This window comes from Mobula hypostoma, chromosome 12 (genome assembly GCF_963921235.1).
Source record: "Mobula hypostoma chromosome 12, sMobHyp1.1, whole genome shotgun sequence".
NCBI lineage: Eukaryota > Metazoa > Chordata > Chondrichthyes > Myliobatiformes > Myliobatidae > Mobula > Mobula hypostoma.
The window spans coordinates 111,325,445-111,334,572 of record NC_086108.1 but is presented as its reverse complement, the minus strand read 5'-3'; positions in this window follow the sequence as shown (position 1 = coordinate 111,334,572).

The window sequence follows — 9,128 nt, the reverse complement described above, 5'->3', positions numbered from 1 at the left end:
CATGTTGGCATTGAGTTTAGAAGCAAGGACAATAGATTGTAGTTAAGCAAATCGCTCGTGAGGCCACACTTCGAGTACTGAGTGCTGTTTTGGTTACCCTGTTATAGGAAAGATACTGTCAGGCTGAAGAGGGTGCAGGAAAGTTGTACAAAGACACTGCTGGACTAGAGGGCCTGAGCTACAGGGAGAGTTTAGTCATGTTGGGTCTTTATTCCCTGGAGTGCAGGAGAATGAGGGGTGACCTCATAGAAGTTTATAAAATCGCGAGCATTGCGGATCAGGTAGACAGACATTCCTTGTCTTTTCCCCAGAGATAAGGAGCCTAAAATGAGAAGGCACAAATAAAAGATAAACGGAGAGAGATTTATAAGAGATGTGAGAGGTTGCTTCTTTACACAGGGGGGAGTGAGCGCCAGAGGAAGTGGTTGAGGTGGGTACAATCACAGCAATTGAGAGGCGTTTGGGTAGGTACATGGAGAGGAGTGGTTTGGAGGGTCGTGGGCTAATTGCAAACATATAGAGACTAACTGTGATCAGAATGGGCTGCAGGACCTGTTTTCATGTTGTATTGTGCTATGAGAGACATTCTGGTCCAGGCAGATTTGGACGGTGGAAAATGCCAGCTTATTGCACATGGAGTCCAGTGGCAGATCTGTCCCCTTACTGAATAATGTCTTCCTCAACCCAGTTCCAAGAGGCAAATGGAAGATATGTATTATTTTTAAGGAATGGTCATCACCATCATTATGTGCCGGACGCAGATCATGGTTTTCCAGCTGTCTTTAATCGAAGTTCTAACAAGCCCTTCAAAGCCTTGGCTTGTCCACCACTTCATGGAACTCATGAATGTCATGTGTTGTTTCACTTTAATAACAATTTCAAGAAATTATTTACCTCAGCCTTAATAAGGTAATTGACACTAGTTTGTTGCCACATATGCCAAGCTACAGGGAGCATCTTTGTTTTGCATGCCACCTAGATGATTCAACTATTTATTTTCCATTTTCCTTGCAATTTGTCCTTATTATGCCGCAATTTTCCCAAGAAAATATTTAATGGTTTGGGGATTTCAGATACGGTTTTGTTTTCTTTCTCTGATTAAAGCTTTCACTTCATTTTCCCTATAGCAGTGTGGCATTTGGTGTTCACCTATCAGGGGACAGATCCAGCTCCCTCCCACTCTCACCTGCAGAGCTTAGAGCATTGTAATATGACCTTGAACTGTTACGTTCTCGGTATTTGCATGGGCACGATGACCCACTGGCATTGCACTTGGCTTTTACTCTGTTTAGAAGGCATTTCTTAATCTACTTCTGATGGTATCAACCTGTCAATCATTCTCACATATTGGCAGCTGGGAGAGAGGTCCGTGAGCCTGATATCAGCGGAAGGAAAGTTACTGGATGCAATCCTCAGTCTCACCACAATTTGAAAATCAGGCTGATAAGGAAAGTTTATTTCGAGGGCTCTCTTGGTCAGGTTTGACATGGATGTTGCATTCTAGTTGTCTAGATACCCTAGCCAGGGCAATACAAAATGGAGAGCAAGCTGGTGCCCATGTAACAAGCTCCCCCTCTCCATGTATCCAATGAACCCAAAGGAACGGCAGAGAACAGTATAGTTTGGCACCAGCGGCAACCCAGGAGTTACCATTCAGCATTGAATTCAATATAGGACCGCCTTGGGGCTCCAGCTCCGGGTCTGTCCTCCAGGTCTACTCCCGAAGCCTTCCCCATGAGTGAGTATAGCTGCAAGGCAGCGGAGGTCTGAACATTGACTTCTCTAACTTCCGCTAATGCTCCACCTCCCCCTCGTACCCCATCCGTTATTTATTTTTATACACACATTCTTTCTCTCACTCTCCTTTTTCTCCCTCTGTCCCTCTGAATATACCCCTTGCCCATCCTCTGGTTTCCCCCCCCCACTTGTCTTTCTCCCTGGGCCTCCTGTCCCATGATCCTCTCATATCCCCTTTTGCCTATCACCTGTCCAGCTCTTGGCTCCATCCCTCCCCCTCCTGTCTTCTCCTATCATTTTGGATCTCTGTCTCCCCCTCCCACTTTCAAATATCTTACCAACTCTTCCTTCAGTTAGTCTTGACGAAGGGTCTCGGCCTGAAACGTCGACTGTACCTCTTCCTAGAGATGCTGCCTGGCCTGCTGCGTTCACCAGCAACTTTGATGTGTGTTGCTTGAATTTCCAGCATCTGCAGAATTCCTGTTGTTTGTTGGAGGTTTGAGATCAGAGTTTTCCTTCTCCTAGGTGAGCTGTCAACCACAGCTGACGAGCCCCAAATGCCCAATGTCTGGTTTTAATGCACCGGTAACCCGCCTTTGCCCCTTCAGTACAAATGGTTCTGCCGGGCTTCATGCTAAGCTAAACATGAAGACCAGGAGCTGGGCTTGATTGTCAGAGGCTATTTGAGATACATGCCATTGGGAGCATTTAATAGAACATAATCAGTACAGCACAGAAACAGGCCCTTTAGCCCACAATGTGCTCAACCAGCTTAAAAAGTACATTTAAAAACCCTAAAAACTAATCCCTCCCACCTACACAATGTCCATATCCCTCCGTCGACCTCACATTCATGTGTCATCCTATACGCCTTTACCACCGCAGCAGAGAAGCACATTCTAGGCATCCACCACTCTCCAGTAAAAAAACTTGCAATATTATTACAGCTTAGGGTAAGGTACCCCATGCAAGTCTTATTGAGAAAGTAAGGAGGCATGGGATCCAAGGGTCATTGCTTTGTGGATCCAGAACTGGCTTGCCCACAGAAGGCAAAGAGTGGTTGTAGACTGGTCATATTCTATGTGGAGGTTGGTGACAAATGGTGTGCCTCAGGGACCTGTACTGGGACCCCTTCGCCACGTGATTTTTATAAATGACCTGGATGAGGAAGTGGAGGGGTGGGTTAGTAAATTTGCTGCTGACACAAAGGTTGGAGGTGTTGTGGATAGTGTGGAGGGCTGTCAGAGGTTACAGTGGGACATTGATAGGATGCAAAACTGGGCTGAGAAGTGGCAGATGGAGTTCAAGCCAGATAAGTGTGAGATGGCTCATTTTGGGAGGTCAAATATGATGGCAGAATATAATGGTAAGACTCTTGACAGTGTGGAGGATCAGAGGGATCTTGGGGTCTGGGTCAATAGGACTCTCAAGGCTGCTACGCAGGTTGACTCTGTGGTTAAGAAGGCAAATGGTGTATTGGCTTTCATCAACCATGGGATTGAGTTTAAAAGCCGAGAGGTAATGTTACAGCTATATAGGACCCTGGTCAGACCCCACTTAGAGTACTGTGCTCAGTTCTGGTCACCTCACTACTGGAAGGATGTGGAAACTATAGAAAGGGTGCAGAGGAGATTTACAAGGATGTTGCCTGGATTGGGGAGCATGACTTATGAGAATAGGTTGAGTGAACTCGGCCTTTTTTCCTTGGAGCGATAGAGGATGAGAGGTGACGTGATAGAGGTGTATAAGATGATGAGAGGTATTGATCGCGTGGATAGTCAGAGGCTTTTTCCCAGGGCTGAAATGGCTAACAAGAGAGGGCACAGTGTTAAGGCGCTTGGAAGTAGGTACAGAGGAGATGTCAGGGGTAAGTTTTTTACGCAGAGAGTGGTGAGCGTGTGGAATGGGCTGCCAGCGACAGTGGTGGAGGCGGATACAATAGGGTCTTTTAAGAGACTCCTGGAGAAGGACATGGAGCTTAGAAAAATAGAGGGCTATGAAGTTTGTCAGAGTTTTAGATATCATGCTGAATCTTACTATACCCACTCATGGGGAAGGCTTCGGGAGTAGACCTGGAGGACAGATCCAGAGCTGTCCCCAATATATGCAGGGACTTGGCCTCCACCGCAGTCTGTGGCAGAGCATTCCACAGATTCACTACTCTCTGCCGAAAAAAAAACATCCTTCTTAACTCTATTCTAAAGGGTCACCCATGAATTCTGAGGCTGTGCCCTCTCGTCCTGGTTGTCCCCACCATAGGAACCATCTCTACAAATCCACCCTACCTGGTCCCTTCAATATTCAGTAAGTTTCAATGAGATCCCCACGCACTCTTCTCAATTCCAGTGAGTACAGGCCCAAAGGTGCCAAACGCACCTCATATGTTAACCCCTTCATTCCCAGAATCATCCTTGTGAACCTCCTCTGGACCCTTTCCAATGACAACACATCCTTTCAGAGATACGGGGCCCAAAACTATTGACAATATTCCATGTGCTGCCTGACTAATGTCTTACAAAGACTTAGTATTATCTCCTTGCTTTTATATTCTATTTCCCTTGAAATAAATGCCAACATTACATTTGCCTTCTTTACCACAGACTCAACCTGCAAATTAGCCTTCTGGGAGTTTTGCACAAGGACTCCTAAGTCCATCCGTACCTCTGATGTTTGAATTTTCTCCCTATTTAGATAATAGTCTGCACTATTGTTTCTTTTACCAAAACGCATTACCATATATTTCCCAACACTGTACAGTATTCCATCTGCCACTTTTTTGCCTATTTTTCCAATTTGTCTAAGTCCTTCTGCATTCGCATTACTTCCTCAGCACTACCTACCCCTCCACCTATCTCCGTATCATCTGCAAACTTAGCCACGATGCCATCAATTCCATTATCCAAATCATTGGAAAACAATGTGAAAAGTAACGGTCCCAATACTGACCCCTGAGGAACACCACCATTTACCGGCAACCAACCAGAAAAGGCCGCCTTTATTTCCACTTGCTTGCCTCCTGCCTGTCAGCCATTCCTCTATCCATGCCAGTATCCATCCTGTAACACCATAGGATTTTATCTTGTTAAGCAACCACATGTGTGGCACCTTATCAAATGCCTTCTGGAAATCCAAGTAAATGACATCCATTGCCTCTCCTTTGTCCACCCTGCTTGGTATTTCCTCAAAGAACTCTAACAGATTTGTCAGGTAAGATTTCCATTCACAGAAACCATGCTGACTTTGACTGATTTTATCATTAGTCTCCAAGTATCCTGAGACCTCATGCTTAATAATAGACTCCCAACACTCTCTCAACCACTGATGTTGTCTAACTGGCCTATAATCTCCTTTCTTCTGCCTTCCTCCCTTCTCAAAGAGTGGAGTGACATTTGCAAGCTTCCAGTCCTCCAGGACCATGCCAGAATCAGGTGATTCTTGAAAGATCATGACCAATGCATCCGTAATCGCTTCAGCAACCTCTCTGGGATGTAGTCCACCTGGCCCTGTGTCACAATGGCGGGGCACTGGGAGCAAGGGTGGTCTCAAATGCAAGACACATCTTGTGAGGTTAATTAAATTTAGTTTATTGTTCGAAACCAGGAGAGCAAGGCAGGAGTAGGAATAGCGGACTGAGGACTACGACTGGGCTGGGACCAAGGGTCTGGGCTAGGTCTCAGAATCGGCTCCCAGAACTAGAGGAGATATGAAGGGGCTAGGGTATGGACTCCGAGCCCGAGACTGGGCAAGGACCCAATACCTGGGTCTTGCCTCGGGCTCAGACCCCAGAACCAGGCATGGACATGACATGGGCTAGGGAGAGGAGGAACATGGCAAACAGAGCCTCGGTCTCGGAAGAGCAGGTACATGGAACCATAGACACACACACAGAACACAGAGTCGGGACCCCTCCTTGGGTACAGGACATAGGGCCGGGACTCACACACAGAACAGAGAGCTGGGACCCCTCCTTGGGTACAGGACATAGGGCCAGGATTCATGACCCCCTGCGGGGCAACGGCAAGACGGCCTGACTTACCCCATGGAGGCGAGGACAAGACAAGACAAGACATGACTCCCTGCAGGGCAACAGCAAGACGGCCTGACTTACCCCAAGGAGGCGAGGACAAGACAAGGCATGACCCCCCGTGGGGCAATGGCAAGACGACCAGACTTACCCCATGGAGGCAAGGATAAGACAAGACAAGACAAGAACAACACGAAAGAACACCAGACAGTACCTATCTAGCTCCAACAATAGAACTAGACCGAAGTGCAGGCGAAGGATGCAGATGAGTGCTAGAGGCGAGAGGGGCAGAGAAGGGATTCAAACAGCGGGGGTAGGATAGGAATCACAGACCGCCAGGGCCAGGATTCCACTTGGTACTCGAAAGCCGCCAGGGCCAGGACGTGACTTGGTACTCGGATGCCACCAGGGCCAGGACTCGACTTGGTACTCGAATGCCACCAGGGTCAGGACTTGACTAGGTACTCGGATGCCACCAGGGCCAGGATGTGACTAGGTACGCGGATGCCGCCAGGGCCAGGATGTGACTAGGTACTCGAATGCCGCCAGGGCCAGGATGTGACTAGGTACTCGGATGCCACCAGGGACAGGACTTGACTAGGTACTCGGATGCCACCAGGGCCAGGATGTGACTAGGTACTCGGATGCCGCCAGGGTCAGGACTTGACTAGGTACTCGAATGCTGCCAGGGCCAGGGCGTGACTAGGTACTCGAATGCCGCCAGGGCCAGGATGTGACTAGGTACTCGGATGCCACCAGGGCCAGGATGTGACTAGGTACTCGGATGCCACCAGGACCAGGACTTGACTAGGTACTCGGATGCCACCAGGGCCAGGATGTGACTAGGTACTCGGATGCCGCCAGGGTCAGGATGTGACTAGGTACTCGAATGCCGCCAGGGCCAGGATGTGACTAGGTACTCGGATGCCACCAGGGCCAGGACTCGACTAGGTACTCGAATGCCGCCAGGGCCAGGACATGGACGTGGTACTTGGATGCCGCTGGAGCCAGGACGTGGTACTTGGAACCTCCAGGTAGTGGCGAGCTCTAGACTCGGCCCAGGAACAGTAGACAGCGGCTCCTGATTCTCTCCAGCAGGTTAACTGACAGATCCACCTTGGTGAGGAAACTTTGCAGGCTCGCTTCGGTGAGGTAACTGGACAGGGTTGCTCTGGTGAGGAAGGGCGAGTTACTGGCACTCGCTTCGGCAGAGACTAGGCTTGCTCTGGCCAGATGACATCGGCACATCGTACCTTTGATGACTTTGCAGATGCTCCTGCACCAAACGGCTGAAAGCCGGAGAATATAAACTACCGGTTCAGCCGAGCGTTAATTGCCTCTAATCACCAAAGCCGAAGGACATGGGAAAACAGGGAATCAATGGTCCGGATCGTAACATAAACAAGGTAAATTTAAAGGGACCCCAATCCAGACCATGACAGTACCCCCCCCTCCCAGTGGGAGCCTCTAGGCGACCAACAGATTTGCCTGTATTATCGATGACCCGGGTGGGTGGAGGGGGATATAGCCGGCTGGCAAAACAGAACAACAGCACCTTGACTTTCAGGCTGACAACAGTTTGGAAAAGCAGTTTGTGTCTGCTGGGTCCATGTTTGGTGGGAGCGTTCTGTCACAATGTGGGGGCACTGGGAGCAATGGTGGACCCCAATGCAAGACACATCTTGTGAGGTTAACTAAATCTAGTTTATTGTTCGAAACCAGGAGAGCAAGGCAGGAGTAGGAATAGCGGACTGAGGATTACGACTAGGCTGGGACCAAGGGTCTGGGCTAGGACTCGGAATCGGCTCCCAGAACTAGAGGAGACATGAAGAGGCTAGGGTATGGACTCCGAGCCCGAGACTGGGCAAGGACTCAGTACCTGGGTCTTGCCTCGGGCTCGGACCCCAGAACCAGGCATGGACATGACATGGGCTAGGGAGAGGAGGAACATGGAAAACAGAGCCTCGGTCTCGGAAGAGCAGGTACATGGAACCATGGACACATACACAGAACACAGAGTCGGGACCCCTCCTTGGGTACAGGACATAGGGCTGGGACTCATACACAGAACAGAGAGCTAGGACCCCTCCTTGGGTACAGGACATAGGGCTGGGACTCATACACAGAACAGATAGCCAGGACCCCTCCTTGGGTACAGGACAGAGGGCCAGGACTCATGACCCCCTGCGGGGCAACAGCAAGACGGCCTGACTTACCCCAAGGAGGCGAGGACAAGACAAGACATAACCCCCCGTGGGGCAATGGCAAGACAGCCTGACTTACCCCACGGAGGCGAGGACAAGACAAGACAAGACAAGACCAACACGAAAGAACACCAGACAGTACCTACCTAGCTCCGCCAATAGAACTAGACCGAAGTGCAAGTGAGGGATGCAGATGAGGGCTAGAGGCGAGAGGGGCAGAGAAGGGATTCAGACAGCAGGGGTAGGATAGGAATCACAGACCGCCAGGGCCAGGACGTGGACGTGGTACTTGGATGCCGCTGGAGCCAGGACGTGGTACTTGGACCCTCCGGGTAGTGGCATGCTCTAGACTCGGCCCAGGAACAGTAGACAGCGGCTCCTGATTCTCTCCGGCGGGTTAACTGACGGACCCACCTTGATGAGGAAACTTTGCAGGCTCGCTTCGGTGAGGTAACTGGACAGGGTTGCTCCGGTGAGGAAGGGCGAATTACCGGCACTCGCTTCAGGCGGAGACTAGGCTTGCTCCGGCCAGATGACATCGGCACACCGTACCTTTGATGACTTTGCAGACGCTCTCGTGCCGAACGGCTGAAAGCCGGAGACTATAAACTACTGGTTCAGCCGAGCGTTAATTGCCTCTAATCACCAAAACCGAGGAGCACGGGAAAATAGGGAATCAACGGTCCGGATCGTAACATAAACAAGCTAAATTTAAAGGGACCCCGATCTGGACCATGACACTCTGTGATTTTACCACCTTAAGGCCTTTCAGCTTGCGTAGACTTTTCCCTTTGCAGATGGAGTTAGAGCTGTACCTGGCCACACAGGGTGCAGGATGCAACCCTGTGGAGCTGCTTTGTTCAGAATCATTGTGGCGAAGCGGTTGCTGTCTATTCTAATTGTGTCTTTCTTTAACTGACAACCTTGAGTTCTAAATCAGAATCTGAATCAGCTTTAACGTGACGAATGTATGTCAGGAAGTTTGTTGTTTTGCGGCAATGGTACAGCACAGTATGTATCAGTAGATCTGTACAATGTGTAGGACTCTTATCCATGGTGGTGCAGGAGGGAAACCAGCCCAACAATTCCCAGATTAACCCTAATCTAATCACAGCACAATTTATAATCACTAATTAACCTTCTAATGATTACGTCTTTGGACT